Consider the following 14,671-nt stretch of genomic DNA (forward strand, 5'->3'; position numbering starts at 1 on the left):
TGTTTCTTTGTTTTTTTTTGCTTTCTTGTGTCATATTATTGTTGAAAATCATTAGAGGAAATGGTGTCTGACCATTGTTTAAGGTTCCGGTTAAAACTGGTGGGTGCGTCCGGCTGTTAGACGAAAGTTCGGCAGGCGTTTGTGTCTCTGTGGCGCAATCGGTTAGCGCGTTCGGCTGTTAACCGAAAGGTTGGTGGTTCGAGTCCACCCAGGGACGTTGGTTCCTTTTGCTTGGGTAGCATGCTACAGTTGAAGACGTTTTCACATTGGTGCTCAGCATCTCCATAAAGTAAAAGCACTGTTGCTGCCTAAGTTTTGAATTCACAAGGCAAACTGGAGAAAAAACTTTCCGGTTGTGTTTCTGTCTACATGTCCAGAAAGAGCATAGCTGTCTGGTATTTGCCAGAAGGTTGAAAACATCTGATAGAATACACAAAACTTCCTTCGAGCCGGAATTGAACCAGCGACCTAAGGATTGCTAATTTAGATCTACAGTCCTCCGCTCTACCAGCTGAGCTATCGAAGGCTTGATTTAGCCATTGTTGAAAGTCTTCAAGTTTTGGACGTGTGTGCCACGAGCAGGTGGCATAAACAATTCACTCGGCCAACTGAAAAAGGAATCCAAAGATTGTATTGGAGAATGCGGGCATCGATCCCGCTACCTCTCGCATGCTAAGCGAGCGCTCTACCACTTGAGCTAATCCCCCATGCCCGACGAACGCCATTATCAGTTTCACGCCACACCATGTCACAGTTTACTTATAGTCAAATGTGCCATTGAGTGCTTTTTTTTTTTTTTTTTTTAAGTACAGATTCCTTTCTCCCATATTTGAAGAACATCTACGTAGTTCACAATGTGAATTATGGCCTACAAATACAGTCGGGCAATTTTCTAGCAAACCATTTCTATGTATGTAGAGAACCAGACTGGGGGAGTAAAAAAAACTTACCTAGTTTGTAGAAAAAAGTTGTAATGCAGCACAATCCCAAGCAAAAAGATTGACCTTTTATGGTTTGGTTTGAATATAGAAAATGCTGAGAGGTCGCGAATCTCCTTCTGGTCCTTTGGCACGAGTTGTACTGGGATTTAGGATTTTGACTAGTGTTTTTGATCCGAGACACGTTTGCTGTTGACAGAAAAGTTCAGTTGATATGCAATGATGAAGTTTATAAATCACAACTATTTAGCAGAGGTTGGTTTCGATCCATCGACCGCTGGGTTTCACAATGTGAATTATGGCCTACAAATACAGTCGGGCAATTTTCTAGCAAACCATTTCTATGTATGTAGAGAACCAGACTGGGGGAGTAAAAAAAACTTACCTAGTTTGTAGAAAAAAGTTGTAATGCAGCACAATCCCAAGCAAAAAGATTGACCTTTTATGGTTTGGTTTGAATATAGAAAATGCTGAGAGGTCGCGAATCTCCTTCTGGTCCTTTGGCACGAGTTGTACTGGGATTTAGGATTTTGACTAGTGTTTTTGATCCGAGACACGTTTGCTGTTGACAGAAAAGTTCAGTTGATATGCAATGATGAAGTTTATAAAACACAACTATTTAGCAGAGGTTGGTTTCGATCCATCGACCGCTGGGTTTCACAATGTGAATTATGGCCTACAAATACAGTCGAGCAATTTTCTAGTAAACCATTTCTCTGTATATAGAGAACCAAACTGGGGGAATGAAAAAAAACTTACCTAGTTTGTAGAAAAAAGTTGTAATGCAGCACAATCCCAAGCGAAAAGATTGATCTTTTATGGTTTGGTTTGAATATAGAAAATGCTGAGAGGTCGCGAATCTCCTTCTGGTCCTTTGGCACGAGTTGTACTGGGATTTAGGATTTTGACTAGTGTTTTTGATCCGAGACACGTTTGCTGTTGACAGAAAAGTTCAGTTGATATGCAATGATGAAGTTTATAAAACACAACTATTTAGCAGAGGTTGGTTTCAATCCATTGACCGCTGGGTTTCACAATGTGAATTATGGTCTACAAATACAGTCGAGCAATTTTCTAGCAAACCATTTCTCTGTATATAGAGAACCAAAATGGGGAAGTGAAAAAAACTTAGCTAGTTTGTAGAAAAAGATGCAATGCAGCACAATTTAGCAGAGGATGGCTTCGATCCATCGACCTCTGGGTTATGGGCCCAGCACGCTTCCGCTGCGCCACTCTGCTTGTGTTAACAGATGTACAGAGTAAAATTCTAATGACTGTTTGTGTTCAGGTCGATGACATGTAAATTTTCAGCCATTACATATTTGTTGGCGACTAGAGTACTCCTGGGGTTCTGCAATTGTTTCTTTGTTTTTTTTTGCTTTCTTGTGTCATATTATTGTTGAAAATCATTAGAGGAAATGGTGTCTGACCATTGTTTAAGGTTCCGGTTAAAACTGGTGGGTGCGTCCGGCTGTTAGACGAAAGTTCGGCAGGCGTTTGTGTCTCTGTGGCGCAATCGGTTAGCGCGTTCGGCTGTTAACCGAAAGGTTGGTGGTTCGAGTCCACCCAGGGACGTTGGTTCCTTTTGCTTGGGTAGCATGCTACAGTTGAAGACGTTTTCACATTGGTGCTCAGCATCTCCATAAAGTAAAAGCACTGTTGCTGCCTAAGTTTTGAATTCACAAGGCAAACTGGAGAAAAAACTTTCCGGTTGTGTTTCTGTCTACATGTCCAGAAAGAGCATAGCTGTCTGGTATTTGCCAGAAGGTTGAAAACATCTGATAGAATACACAAAACTTCCTTCGAGCCGGAATTGAACCAGCGACCTAAGGATTGCTAATTTAGATCTACAGTCCTCCGCTCTACCAGCTGAGCTATCGAAGGCTTGATTTAGCCATTGTTGAAAGTCTTCAAGTTTTGGACGTGTGTGCCACGAGCAGGTGGCATAAACAATTCACTCGGCCAACTGAAAAAGGAATCCAAAGATTGTATTGGAGAATGCGGGCATCGATCCCGCTACCTCTCGCATGCTAAGCGAGCGCTCTACCACTTGAGCTAATCCCCCATGCCCGACGAACGCCATTATCAGTTTCACGCCACACCATGTCACAGTTTACTTATAGTCAAATGTGCCATTGAGTGCTTTTTTTTTTTTTTTTTTTAAGTACAGATTCCTTTCTCCCATATTTGAAGAACATCTACGTAGTTCACAATGTGAATTATGGCCTACAAATACAGTCGGGCAATTTTCTAGCAAACCATTTCTATGTATGTAGAGAACCAGACTGGGGGAGTAAAAAAAACTTACCTAGTTTGTAGAAAAAAGTTGTAATGCAGCACAATCCCAAGCAAAAAGATTGACCTTTTATGGTTTGGTTTGAATATAGAAAATGCTGAGAGGTCGCGAATCTCCTTCTGGTCCTTTGGCACGAGTTGTACTGGGATTTAGGATTTTGACTAGTGTTTTTGATCCGAGACACGTTTGCTGTTGACAGAAAAGTTCAGTTGATATGCAATGATGAAGTTTATAAATCACAACTATTTAGCAGAGGTTGGTTTCGATCCATCGACCGCTGGGTTTCACAATGTGAATTATGGCCTACAAATACAGTCGGGCAATTTTCTAGCAAACCATTTCTATGTATGTAGAGAACCAGACTGGGGGAGTAAAAAAAACTTACCTAGTTTGTAGAAAAAAGTTGTAATGCAGCACAATCCCAAGCAAAAAGATTGACCTTTTATGGTTTGGTTTGAATATAGAAAATGCTGAGAGGTCGCGAATCTCCTTCTGGTCCTTTGGCACGAGTTGTACTGGGATTTAGGATTTTGACTAGTGTTTTTGATCCGAGACACGTTTGCTGTTGACAGAAAAGTTCAGTTGATATGCAATGATGAAGTTTATAAAACACAACTATTTAGCAGAGGTTGGTTTCGATCCATCGACCGCTGGGTTTCACAATGTGAATTATGGCCTACAAATACAGTCGAGCAATTTTCTAGTAAACCATTTCTCTGTATATAGAGAACCAAACTGGGGGAATGAAAAAAAACTTACCTAGTTTGTAGAAAAAAGTTGTAATGCAGCACAATCCCAAGCGAAAAGATTGATCTTTTATGGTTTGGTTTGAATATAGAAAATGCTGAGAGGTCGCGAATCTCCTTCTGGTCCTTTGGCACGAGTTGTACTGGGATTTAGGATTTTGACTAGTGTTTTTGATCCGAGACACGTTTGCTGTTGACAGAAAAGTTCAGTTGATATGCAATGATGAAGTTTATAAAACACAACTATTTAGCAGAGGTTGGTTTCAATCCATTGACCGCTGGGTTTCACAATGTGAATTATGGTCTACAAATACAGTCGAGCAATTTTCTAGCAAACCATTTCTCTGTATATAGAGAACCAAAATGGGGAAGTGAAAAAAACTTAGCTAGTTTGTAGAAAAAGATGCAATGCAGCACAATTTAGCAGAGGATGGCTTCGATCCATCGACCTCTGGGTTATGGGCCCAGCACGCTTCCGCTGCGCCACTCTGCTTGTGTTAACAGATGTACAGAGTAAAATTCTAATGACTGTTTGTGTTCAGGTCGATGACATGTAAATTTTCAGCCATTACATATTTGTTGGCGACTAGAGTACTCCTGGGGTTCTGCAATTGTTTCTTTGTTTTTTTTTGCTTTCTTGTGTCATATTATTGTTGAAAATCATTAGAGGAAATGGTGTCTGACCATTGTTTAAGGTTCCGGTTAAAACTGGTGGGTGCGTCCGGCTGTTAGACGAAAGTTCGGCAGGCGTTTGTGTCTCTGTGGCGCAATCGGTTAGCGCGTTCGGCTGTTAACCGAAAGGTTGGTGGTTCGAGTCCACCCAGGGACGTTGGTTCCTTTTGCTTGGGTAGCATGCTACAGTTGAAGACGTTTTCACATTGGTGCTCAGCATCTCCATAAAGTAAAAGCACTGTTGCTGCCTAAGTTTTGAATTCACAAGGCAAACTGGAGAAAAAACTTTCCGGTTGTGTTTCTGTCTACATGTCCAGAAAGAGCATAGCTGTCTGGTATTTGCCAGAAGGTTGAAAACATCTGATAGAATACACAAAACTTCCTTCGAGCCGGAATTGAACCAGCGACCTAAGGATTGCTAATTTAGATCTACAGTCCTCCGCTCTACCAGCTGAGCTATCGAAGGCTTGATTTAGCCATTGTTGAAAGTCTTCAAGTTTTGGACGTGTGTGCCACGAGCAGGTGGCATAAACAATTCACTCGGCCAACTGAAAAAGGAATCCAAAGATTGTATTGGAGAATGCGGGCATCGATCCCGCTACCTCTCGCATGCTAAGCGAGCTCTCTACCACTTGAGCTAATCCCCCATGCCCGACGAACGCCATTATCAGTTTCACGCCACACCATGTCACAGTTTACTTATAGTCAAATGTGCCATTGAGTGCTTTTTTTTTTTTTTTTTTTTTTTAAGTACAGATTCCTTTCTCCCATATTTGAAGAACATCTACGTAGTTCACAATGTGAATTATGGCCTACAAATACAGTCGGGCAATTTTCTAGCAAACCATTTCTATGTATGTAGAGAACCAGACTGGGGGAGTAAAAAAAACTTACCTAGTTTGTAGAAAAAAGTTGTAATGCAGCACAATCCCAAGCAAAAAGATTGACCTTTTATGGTTTGGTTTGAATATAGAAAATGCTGAGAGGTCGCGAATCTCCTTCTGGTCCTTTGGCACGAGTTGTACTGGGATTTAGGATTTTGACTAGTGTTTTTGATCCGAGACACGTTTGCTGTTGACAGAAAAGTTCAGTTGATATGCAATGATGAAGTTTATAAATCACAACTATTTAGCAGAGGTTGGTTTCGATCCATCGACCGCTGGGTTTCACAATGTGAATTATGGCCTACAAATACAGTCGGGCAATTTTCTAGCAAACCATTTCTATGTATGTAGAGAACCAGACTGGGGGAGTAAAAAAAACTTACCTAGTTTGTAGAAAAAAGTTGTAATGCAGCACAATCCCAAGCAAAAAGATTGACCTTTTATGGTTTGGTTTGAATATAGAAAATGCTGAGAGGTCGCGAATCTCCTTCTGGTCCTTTGGCACGAGTTGTACTGGGATTTAGGATTTTGACTAGTGTTTTTGATCCGAGACACGTTTGCTGTTGACAGAAAAGTTCAGTTGATATGCAATGATGAAGTTTATAAAACACAACTATTTAGCAGAGGTTGGTTTCGATCCATCGACCGCTGGGTTTCACAATGTGAATTATGGCCTACAAATACAGTCGAGCAATTTTCTAGTAAACCATTTCTCTGTATATAGAGAACCAAACTGGGGGAATGAAAAAAAACTTACCTAGTTTGTAGAAAAAAGTTGTAATGCAGCACAATCCCAAGCGAAAAGATTGATCTTTTATGGTTTGGTTTGAATATAGAAAATGCTGAGAGGTCGCGAATCTCCTTCTGGTCCTTTGGCACGAGTTGTACTGGGATTTAGGATTTTGACTAGTGTTTTTGATCCGAGACACGTTTGCTGTTGACAGAAAAGTTCAGTTGATATGCAATGATGAAGTTTATAAAACACAACTATTTAGCAGAGGTTGGTTTCAATCCATTGACCGCTGGGTTTCACAATGTGAATTATGGTCTACAAATACAGTCGAGCAATTTTCTAGCAAACCATTTCTCTGTATATAGAGAACCAAAATGGGGAAGTGAAAAAAACTTAGCTAGTTTGTAGAAAAAGATGCAATGCAGCACAATTTAGCAGAGGATGGCTTCGATCCATCGACCTCTGGGTTATGGGCCCAGCACGCTTCCGCTGCGCCACTCTGCTTGTGTTAACAGATGTACAGAGTAAAATTCTAATGACTGTTTGTGTTCAGGTCGATGACATGTAAATTTTCAGCCATTACATATTTGTTGGCGACTAGAGTACTCCTGGGGTTCTGCAATTGTTTCTTTGTTTTTTTTTGCTTTCTTGTGTCATATTATTGTTGAAAATCATTAGAGGAAATGGTGTCTGACCATTGTTTAAGGTTCCGGTTAAAACTGGTGGGTGCGTCCGGCTGTTAGACGAAAGTTCGGCAGGCGTTTGTGTCTCTGTGGCGCAATCGGTTAGCGCGTTCGGCTGTTAACCGAAAGGTTGGTGGTTCGAGTCCACCCAGGGACGTTGGTTCCTTTTGCTTGGGTAGCATGCTACAGTTGAAGACGTTTTCACATTGGTGCTCAGCATCTCCATAAAGTAAAAGCACTGTTGCTGCCTAAGTTTTGAATTCACAAGGCAAACTGGAGAAAAAACTTTCCGGTTGTGTTTCTGTCTACATGTCCAGAAAGAGCATAGCTGTCTGGTATTTGCCAGAAGGTTGAAAACATCTGATAGAATACACAAAACTTCCTTCGAGCCGGAATTGAACCAGCGACCTAAGGATTGCTAATTTAGATCTACAGTCCTCCGCTCTACCAGCTGAGCTATCGAAGGCTTGATTTAGCCATTGTTGAAAGTCTTCAAGTTTTGGACGTGTGTGCCACGAGCAGGTGGCATAAACAATTCACTCGGCCAACTGAAAAAGGAATCCAAAGATTGTATTGGAGAATGCGGGCATCGATCCCGCTACCTCTCGCATGCTAAGCGAGCGCTCTACCACTTGAGCTAATCCCCCATGCCCGACGAACGCCATTATCAGTTTCACGCCACACCATGTCACAGTTTACTTATAGTCAAATGTGCCATTGAGTGCTTTTTTTTTTTTTTTTTTTTAAGTACAGATTCCTTTCTCCCATATTTGAAGAACATCTACGTAGTTCACAATGTGAATTATGGCCTACAAATACAGTCGGGCAATTTTCTAGCAAACCATTTCTATGTATGTAGAGAACCAGACTGGGGGAGTAAAAAAAACTTACCTAGTTTGTAGAAAAAAGTTGTAATGCAGCACAATCCCAAGCAAAAAGATTGACCTTTTATGGTTTGGTTTGAATATAGAAAATGCTGAGAGGTCGCGAATCTCCTTCTGGTCCTTTGGCACGAGTTGTACTGGGATTTAGGATTTTGACTAGTGTTTTTGATCCGAGACACGTTTGCTGTTGACAGAAAAGTTCAGTTGATATGCAATGATGAAGTTTATAAATCACAACTATTTAGCAGAGGTTGGTTTCGATCCATCGACCGCTGGGTTTCACAATGTGAATTATGGCCTACAAATACAGTCGGGCAATTTTCTAGCAAACCATTTCTATGTATGTAGAGAACCAGACTGGGGGAGTAAAAAAAACTTACCTAGTTTGTAGAAAAAAGTTGTAATGCAGCACAATCCCAAGCAAAAAGATTGACCTTTTATGGTTTGGTTTGAATATAGAAAATGCTGAGAGGTCGCGAATCTCCTTCTGGTCCTTTGGCACGAGTTGTACTGGGATTTAGGATTTTGACTAGTGTTTTTGATCCGAGACACGTTTGCTGTTGACAGAAAAGTTCAGTTGATATGCAATGATGAAGTTTATAAAACACAACTATTTAGCAGAGGTTGGTTTCGATCCATCGACCGCTGGGTTTCACAATGTGAATTATGGCCTACAAATACAGTCGAGCAATTTTCTAGTAAACCATTTCTCTGTATATAGAGAACCAAACTGGGGGAATGAAAAAAAACTTACCTAGTTTGTAGAAAAAAGTTGTAATGCAGCACAATCCCAAGCGAAAAGATTGATCTTTTATGGTTTGGTTTGAATATAGAAAATGCTGAGAGGTCGCGAATCTCCTTCTGGTCCTTTGGCACGAGTTGTACTGGGATTTAGGATTTTGACTAGTGTTTTTGATCCGAGACACGTTTGCTGTTGACAGAAAAGTTCAGTTGATATGCAATGATGAAGTTTATAAAACACAACTATTTAGCAGAGGTTGGTTTCAATCCATTGACCGCTGGGTTTCACAATGTGAATTATGGTCTACAAATACAGTCGAGCAATTTTCTAGCAAACCATTTCTCTGTATATAGAGAACCAAAATGGGGAAGTGAAAAAAACTTAGCTAGTTTGTAGAAAAAGATGCAATGCAGCACAATTTAGCAGAGGATGGCTTCGATCCATCGACCTCTGGGTTATGGGCCCAGCACGCTTCCGCTGCGCCACTCTGCTTGTGTTAACAGATGTACAGAGTAAAATTCTAATGACTGTTTGTGTTCAGGTCGATGACATGTAAATTTTCAGCCATTACATATTTGTTGGCGACTAGAGTACTCCTGGGGTTCTGCAATTGTTTCTTTGTTTTTTTTTGCTTTCTTGTGTCATATTATTGTTGAAAATCATTAGAGGAAATGGTGTCTGACCATTGTTTAAGGTTCCGGTTAAAACTGGTGGGTGCGTCCGGCTGTTAGACGAAAGTTCGGCAGGCGTTTGTGTCTCTGTGGCGCAATCGGTTAGCGCGTTCGGCTGTTAACCGAAAGGTTGGTGGTTCGAGTCCACCCAGGGACGTTGGTTCCTTTTGCTTGGGTAGCATGCTACAGTTGAAGACGTTTTCACATTGGTGCTCAGCATCTCCATAAAGTAAAAGCACTGTTGCTGCCTAAGTTTTGAATTCACAAGGCAAACTGGAGAAAAAACTTTCCGGTTGTGTTTCTGTCTACATGTCCAGAAAGAGCATAGCTGTCTGGTATTTGCCAGAAGGTTGAAAACATCTGATAGAATACACAAAACTTCCTTCGAGCCGGAATTGAACCAGCGACCTAAGGATTGCTAATTTAGATCTACAGTCCTCCGCTCTACCAGCTGAGCTATCGAAGGCTTGATTTAGCCATTGTTGAAAGTCTTCAAGTTTTGGACGTGTGTGCCACGAGCAGGTGGCATAAACAATTCACTCGGCCAACTGAAAAAGGAATCCAAAGATTGTATTGGAGAATGCGGGCATCGATCCCGCTACCTCTCGCATGCTAAGCGAGCGCTCTACCACTTGAGCTAATCCCCCATGCCCGACGAACGCCATTATCAGTTTCACGCCACACCATGTCACAGTTTACTTATAGTCAAATGTGCCATTGAGTGCTTTTTTTTTTTTTTTTTTTTAAGTACAGATTCCTTTCTCCCATATTTGAAGAACATCTACGTAGTTCACAATGTGAATTATGGCCTACAAATACAGTCGGGCAATTTTCTAGCAAACCATTTCTATGTATGTAGAGAACCAGACTGGGGGAGTAAAAAAAACTTACCTAGTTTGTAGAAAAAAGTTGTAATGCAGCACAATCCCAAGCAAAAAGATTGACCTTTTATGGTTTGGTTTGAATATAGAAAATGCTGAGAGGTCGCGAATCTCCTTCTGGTCCTTTGGCACGAGTTGTACTGGGATTTAGGATTTTGACTAGTGTTTTTGATCCGAGACACGTTTGCTGTTGACAGAAAAGTTCAGTTGATATGCAATGATGAAGTTTATAAATCACAACTATTTAGCAGAGGTTGGTTTCGATCCATCGACCGCTGGGTTTCACAATGTGAATTATGGCCTACAAATACAGTCGGGCAATTTTCTAGCAAACCATTTCTATGTATGTAGAGAACCAGACTGGGGGAGTAAAAAAAACTTACCTAGTTTGTAGAAAAAAGTTGTAATGCAGCACAATCCCAAGCAAAAAGATTGACCTTTTATGGTTTGGTTTGAATATAGAAAATGCTGAGAGGTCGCGAATCTCCTTCTGGTCCTTTGGCACGAGTTGTACTGGGATTTAGGATTTTGACTAGTGTTTTTGATCCGAGACACGTTTGCTGTTGACAGAAAAGTTCAGTTGATATGCAATGATGAAGTTTATAAAACACAACTATTTAGCAGAGGTTGGTTTCGATCCATCGACCGCTGGGTTTCACAATGTGAATTATGGCCTACAAATACAGTCGAGCAATTTTCTAGTAAACCATTTCTCTGTATATAGAGAACCAAACTGGGGGAATGAAAAAAAACTTACCTAGTTTGTAGAAAAAAGTTGTAATGCAGCACAATCCCAAGCGAAAAGATTGATCTTTTATGGTTTGGTTTGAATATAGAAAATGCTGAGAGGTCGCGAATCTCCTTCTGGTCCTTTGGCACGAGTTGTACTGGGATTTAGGATTTTGACTAGTGTTTTTGATCCGAGACACGTTTGCTGTTGACAGAAAAGTTCAGTTGATATGCAATGATGAAGTTTATAAAACACAACTATTTAGCAGAGGTTGGTTTCAATCCATTGACCGCTGGGTTTCACAATGTGAATTATGGTCTACAAATACAGTCGAGCAATTTTCTAGCAAACCATTTCTCTGTATATAGAGAACCAAAATGGGGAAGTGAAAAAAACTTAGCTAGTTTGTAGAAAAAGATGCAATGCAGCACAATTTAGCAGAGGATGGATTCGATCCATCGACCTCTGGGTTATGGGCCCAGCACGCTTCCGCTGCGCCACTCTGCTTGTGTTAACAGATGTACAGAGTAAAATTCTAATGACTGTTTGTGTTCAGGTCGATGACATGTAAATTTTCAGCCATTACATATTTGTTGGCGACTAGAGTACTCCTGGGGTTCTGCAATTGTTTCTTTGTTTTTTTTTGCTTTCTTGTGTCATATTATTGTTGAAAATCATTAGAGGAAATGGTGTCTGACCATTGTTTAAGGTTCCGGTTAAAACTGGTGGGTGCGTCCGGCTGTTAGACGAAAGTTCGGCAGGCGTTTGTGTCTCTGTGGCGCAATCGGTTAGCGCGTTCGGCTGTTAACCGAAAGGTTGGTGGTTCGAGTCCACCCAGGGACGTTGGTTCCTTTTGCTTGGGTAGCATGCTACAGTTGAAGACGTTTTCACATTGGTGCTCAGCATCTCCATAAAGTAAAAGCACTGTTGCTGCCTAAGTTTTGAATTCACAAGGCAAACTGGAGAAAAAACTTTCCGGTTGTGTTTCTGTCTACATGTCCAGAAAGAGCATAGCTGTCTGGTATTTGCCAGAAGGTTGAAAACATCTGATAGAATACACAAAACTTCCTTCGAGCCGGAATTGAACCAGCGACCTAAGGATTGCTAATTTAGATCTACAGTCCTCCGCTCTACCAGCTGAGCTATCGAAGGCTTGATTTAGCCATTGTTGAAAGTCTTCAAGGTTTGGACGTGTGTGCCACGAGCAGGTGGCATAAACAATTCACTCGGCCAACTGAAAAAGGAATCCAAAGATTGTATTGGAGAATGCGGGCATCGATCCCGCTACCTCTCGCATGCTAAGCGAGCGCTCTACCACTTGAGCTAATCCCCCATGCCCGACGAACGCCATTATCAGTTTCACGCCACACCATGTCACAGTTTACTTATAGTCAAATGTGCCATTGAGTGCTTTTTTTTTTTTTTTTTTTTTTTTTTTTAAGTACAGATTCCTTTCTCCCATATTTGAAGAACATCTACGGAGTTCACAATGTGAATTATGGCCTACAAATAAAGTCGAGCAATTTTCTAGCAAACCATTTCTACGTATGTAGAGAACCAGACTGGGGGAGTAAAAAAAACTTACCTAGTTTGTAGAAAAAAGTTGTAATGCAGCACAATCCCAAGCAAAAAGATTGACCTTTTATGGTTTGGTTTGATTATAGAAAATGCTGAGAGGTCGCGAATCTCCTTCTGGTCCTTTGGCACGAGTTGTACTGGGATTTAGGATTTTGACTAGTGTTTTTGATCCGAGACACGTTTGCTGTTGACAGAAAAGTTCAGTTGATATGCAATGATGAAGTTTATAAATCACAACTATTTAGCAGAGGTTGGTTTCGATCCATCGACCGCTGGGTTTCACAATGTGAATTATGGCCTACAAATACAGTCGGGCAATTTTCTAGCAAACCATTTCTATGTATGTAGAGAACCAGACTGGGGGAGTAAAAAAAACTTACCTAGTTTGTAGAAAAAAGTTGTAATGCAGCACAATCCCAAGCAAAAAGATTGACCTTTTATGGTTTGGTTTGAATATAGAAAATGCTGAGAGGTCGCGAATCTCCTTCTGGTCCTTTGGCACGAGTTGTACTGGGATTTAGGATTTTGACTAGTGTTTTTGATCCGAGACACGTTTGCTGTTGACAGAAAAGTTCAGTTGATATGCAATGATGAAGTTTATAAAACACAACTATTTAGCAGAGGTTGGTTTCGATCCATCGACCGCTGGGTTTCACAATGTGAATTATGGCCTACAAATACAGTCGAGCAATTTTCTAGTAAACCATTTCTCTGTATATAGAGAACCAAACTGGGGGAATGAAAAAAAACTTACCTAGTTTGTAGAAAAAAGTTGTAATGCAGCACAATCCCAAGCGAAAAGATTGATCTTTTATGGTTTGGTTTGAATATAGAAAATGCTGAGAGGTCGCGAATCTCCTTCTGGTCCTTTGGCACGAGTTGTACTGGGATTTAGGATTTTGACTAGTGTTTTTGATCCGAGACACGTTTGCTGTTGACAGAAAAGTTCAGTTGATATGCAATGATGAAGTTTATAAAACACAACTATTTAGCAGAGGTTGGTTTCAATCCATTGACCGCTGGGTTTCACAATGTGAATTATGGTCTACAAATACAGTCGAGCAATTTTCTAGCAAACCATTTCTCTGTATATAGAGAACCAAAATGGGGAAGTGAAAAAAACTTAGCTAGTTTGTAGAAAAAGATGCAATGCAGCACAATTTAGCAGAGGATGGCTTCGATCCATCGACCTCTGGGTTATGGGCCCAGCACGCTTCCGCTGCGCCACTCTGCTTGTGTTAACAGATGTACAGAGTAAAATTCTAATGACTGTTTGTGTTCAGGTCGATGACATGTAAATTTTCAGCCATTACATATTTGTTGGCGACTAGAGTACTCCTGGGGTTCTGCAATTGTTTCTTTGTTTTTTTTTGCTTTCTTGTGTCATATTATTGTTGAAAATCATTAGAGGAAATGGTGTCTGACCATTGTTTAAGGTTCCGGTTAAAACTGGTGGGTGCGTCCGGCTGTTAGACGAAAGTTCGGCAGGCGTTTGTGTCTCTGTGGCGCAATCGGTTAGCGCGTTCGGCTGTTAACCGAAAGGTTGGTGGTTCGAGTCCACCCAGGGACGTTGGTTCCTTTTGCTTGGGTAGCATGCTACAGTTGAAGACGTTTTCACATTGGTGCTCAGCATCTCCATAAAGTAAAAGCACTGTTGCTGCCTAAGTTTTGAATTCACAAGGCAAACTGGAGAAAAAACTTTCCGGTTGTGTTTCTGTCTACATGTCCAGAAAGAGCATAGCTGTCTGGTATTTGCCAGAAGGTTGAAAACATCTGATAGAATACACAAAACTTCCTTCGAGCCGGAATTGAACCAGCGACCTAAGGATTGCTAATTTAGATCTACAGTCCTCCGCTCTACCAGCTGAGCTATCGAAGGCTTGATTTAGCCATTGTTGAAAGTCTTCAAGTTTTGGACGTGTGTGCCACGAGCAGGTGGCATAAACAATTCACTCGGCCAACTGAAAAAGGAATCCAAAGATTGTATTGGAGAATGCGGGCATCGATCCCGCTACCTCTCGCATGCTAAGCGAGCGCTCTACCACTTGAGCTAATCCCCCATGCCCGACGAACGCCATTATCAGTTTCACGCCACACCATGTCACAGTTTACTTATAGTCAAATGTGCCATTGAGTGCTTTTTTTTTTTTTTTTTTTTAAGTACAGATTCCTTTCTCCCATATTTGAAGAACATCTACGTAGTTCACAATGTGAATTATGGCCTACAAATACA

The 14,671-nt window shown here is 41.0% G+C and overlaps 20 non-coding genes across 20 annotated transcripts; 7 read left to right on the plus strand and 13 right to left on the minus strand.

The window, feature by feature from the left end:
* The first annotated feature begins 143 nt into the window (after positions 1-143).
* Positions 144-217, plus strand: TRNAN-GUU (transfer RNA asparagine (anticodon GUU)). The gene has a single exon. It is a non-coding gene; the product is annotated as a tRNA-Asn (tRNA).
* Positions 218-440: 223 nt separating this feature from the next.
* Positions 441-526, minus strand: TRNAY-GUA (transfer RNA tyrosine (anticodon GUA)). The gene is given in 2 exon segments: positions 441-476; positions 490-526. It is a non-coding gene; the product is annotated as a tRNA-Tyr (tRNA).
* Positions 527-634: 108 nt separating this feature from the next.
* TRNAA-AGC (transfer RNA alanine (anticodon AGC)) lies at positions 635-707 on the minus strand. Its single transcript has one exon. It is a non-coding gene; the product is annotated as a tRNA-Ala (tRNA).
* A 1,732-nt stretch (positions 708-2,439) lies between these two features.
* Positions 2,440-2,513, plus strand: TRNAN-GUU (transfer RNA asparagine (anticodon GUU)). The gene has a single exon. It is a non-coding gene; the product is annotated as a tRNA-Asn (tRNA).
* Positions 2,514-2,736: 223 nt separating this feature from the next.
* Positions 2,737-2,822, minus strand: TRNAY-GUA (transfer RNA tyrosine (anticodon GUA)). The gene is given in 2 exon segments: positions 2,737-2,772; positions 2,786-2,822. It is a non-coding gene; the product is annotated as a tRNA-Tyr (tRNA).
* Positions 2,823-2,930: 108 nt separating this feature from the next.
* Positions 2,931-3,003, minus strand: TRNAA-AGC (transfer RNA alanine (anticodon AGC)). The gene has a single exon. It is a non-coding gene; the product is annotated as a tRNA-Ala (tRNA).
* Positions 3,004-4,735: 1,732 nt separating this feature from the next.
* TRNAN-GUU (transfer RNA asparagine (anticodon GUU)) lies at positions 4,736-4,809 on the plus strand. Its single transcript has one exon. It is a non-coding gene; the product is annotated as a tRNA-Asn (tRNA).
* A 223-nt stretch (positions 4,810-5,032) lies between these two features.
* Positions 5,033-5,118, minus strand: TRNAY-GUA (transfer RNA tyrosine (anticodon GUA)). Its single transcript is given in 2 exon segments — positions 5,033-5,068; positions 5,082-5,118. It is a non-coding gene; the product is annotated as a tRNA-Tyr (tRNA).
* A 1,917-nt stretch (positions 5,119-7,035) lies between these two features.
* TRNAN-GUU (transfer RNA asparagine (anticodon GUU)) lies at positions 7,036-7,109 on the plus strand. The gene has a single exon. It is a non-coding gene; the product is annotated as a tRNA-Asn (tRNA).
* Positions 7,110-7,332: 223 nt separating this feature from the next.
* Positions 7,333-7,418, minus strand: TRNAY-GUA (transfer RNA tyrosine (anticodon GUA)). Its single transcript is given in 2 exon segments — positions 7,333-7,368; positions 7,382-7,418. It is a non-coding gene; the product is annotated as a tRNA-Tyr (tRNA).
* A 108-nt stretch (positions 7,419-7,526) lies between these two features.
* Positions 7,527-7,599, minus strand: TRNAA-AGC (transfer RNA alanine (anticodon AGC)). The gene has a single exon. It is a non-coding gene; the product is annotated as a tRNA-Ala (tRNA).
* Positions 7,600-9,332: 1,733 nt separating this feature from the next.
* On the plus strand, positions 9,333-9,406 carry TRNAN-GUU (transfer RNA asparagine (anticodon GUU)). Its single transcript has one exon. It is a non-coding gene; the product is annotated as a tRNA-Asn (tRNA).
* Positions 9,407-9,629: 223 nt separating this feature from the next.
* On the minus strand, positions 9,630-9,715 carry TRNAY-GUA (transfer RNA tyrosine (anticodon GUA)). The gene is given in 2 exon segments: positions 9,630-9,665; positions 9,679-9,715. It is a non-coding gene; the product is annotated as a tRNA-Tyr (tRNA).
* A 108-nt stretch (positions 9,716-9,823) lies between these two features.
* Positions 9,824-9,896, minus strand: TRNAA-AGC (transfer RNA alanine (anticodon AGC)). Its single transcript has one exon. It is a non-coding gene; the product is annotated as a tRNA-Ala (tRNA).
* A 1,733-nt stretch (positions 9,897-11,629) lies between these two features.
* TRNAN-GUU (transfer RNA asparagine (anticodon GUU)) lies at positions 11,630-11,703 on the plus strand. Its single transcript has one exon. It is a non-coding gene; the product is annotated as a tRNA-Asn (tRNA).
* A 223-nt stretch (positions 11,704-11,926) lies between these two features.
* Positions 11,927-12,012, minus strand: TRNAY-GUA (transfer RNA tyrosine (anticodon GUA)). Its single transcript is given in 2 exon segments — positions 11,927-11,962; positions 11,976-12,012. It is a non-coding gene; the product is annotated as a tRNA-Tyr (tRNA).
* Positions 12,013-12,120: 108 nt separating this feature from the next.
* TRNAA-AGC (transfer RNA alanine (anticodon AGC)) lies at positions 12,121-12,193 on the minus strand. Its single transcript has one exon. It is a non-coding gene; the product is annotated as a tRNA-Ala (tRNA).
* A 1,741-nt stretch (positions 12,194-13,934) lies between these two features.
* On the plus strand, positions 13,935-14,008 carry TRNAN-GUU (transfer RNA asparagine (anticodon GUU)). The gene has a single exon. It is a non-coding gene; the product is annotated as a tRNA-Asn (tRNA).
* A 223-nt stretch (positions 14,009-14,231) lies between these two features.
* On the minus strand, positions 14,232-14,317 carry TRNAY-GUA (transfer RNA tyrosine (anticodon GUA)). The gene is given in 2 exon segments: positions 14,232-14,267; positions 14,281-14,317. It is a non-coding gene; the product is annotated as a tRNA-Tyr (tRNA).
* Positions 14,318-14,425: 108 nt separating this feature from the next.
* On the minus strand, positions 14,426-14,498 carry TRNAA-AGC (transfer RNA alanine (anticodon AGC)). The gene has a single exon. It is a non-coding gene; the product is annotated as a tRNA-Ala (tRNA).
* Between the last annotated feature and the right edge of the window lie 173 nt (positions 14,499-14,671).

The sequence above is a fragment of the Dendrobates tinctorius genome, unplaced genomic scaffold, assembly GCF_039654945.1.
Source record: "Dendrobates tinctorius isolate UK_male_01 unplaced genomic scaffold, ASM3965494v1 ptg000251l, whole genome shotgun sequence".
In the NCBI taxonomy this organism is placed as follows: domain Eukaryota; kingdom Metazoa; phylum Chordata; class Amphibia; order Anura; family Dendrobatidae; genus Dendrobates; species Dendrobates tinctorius.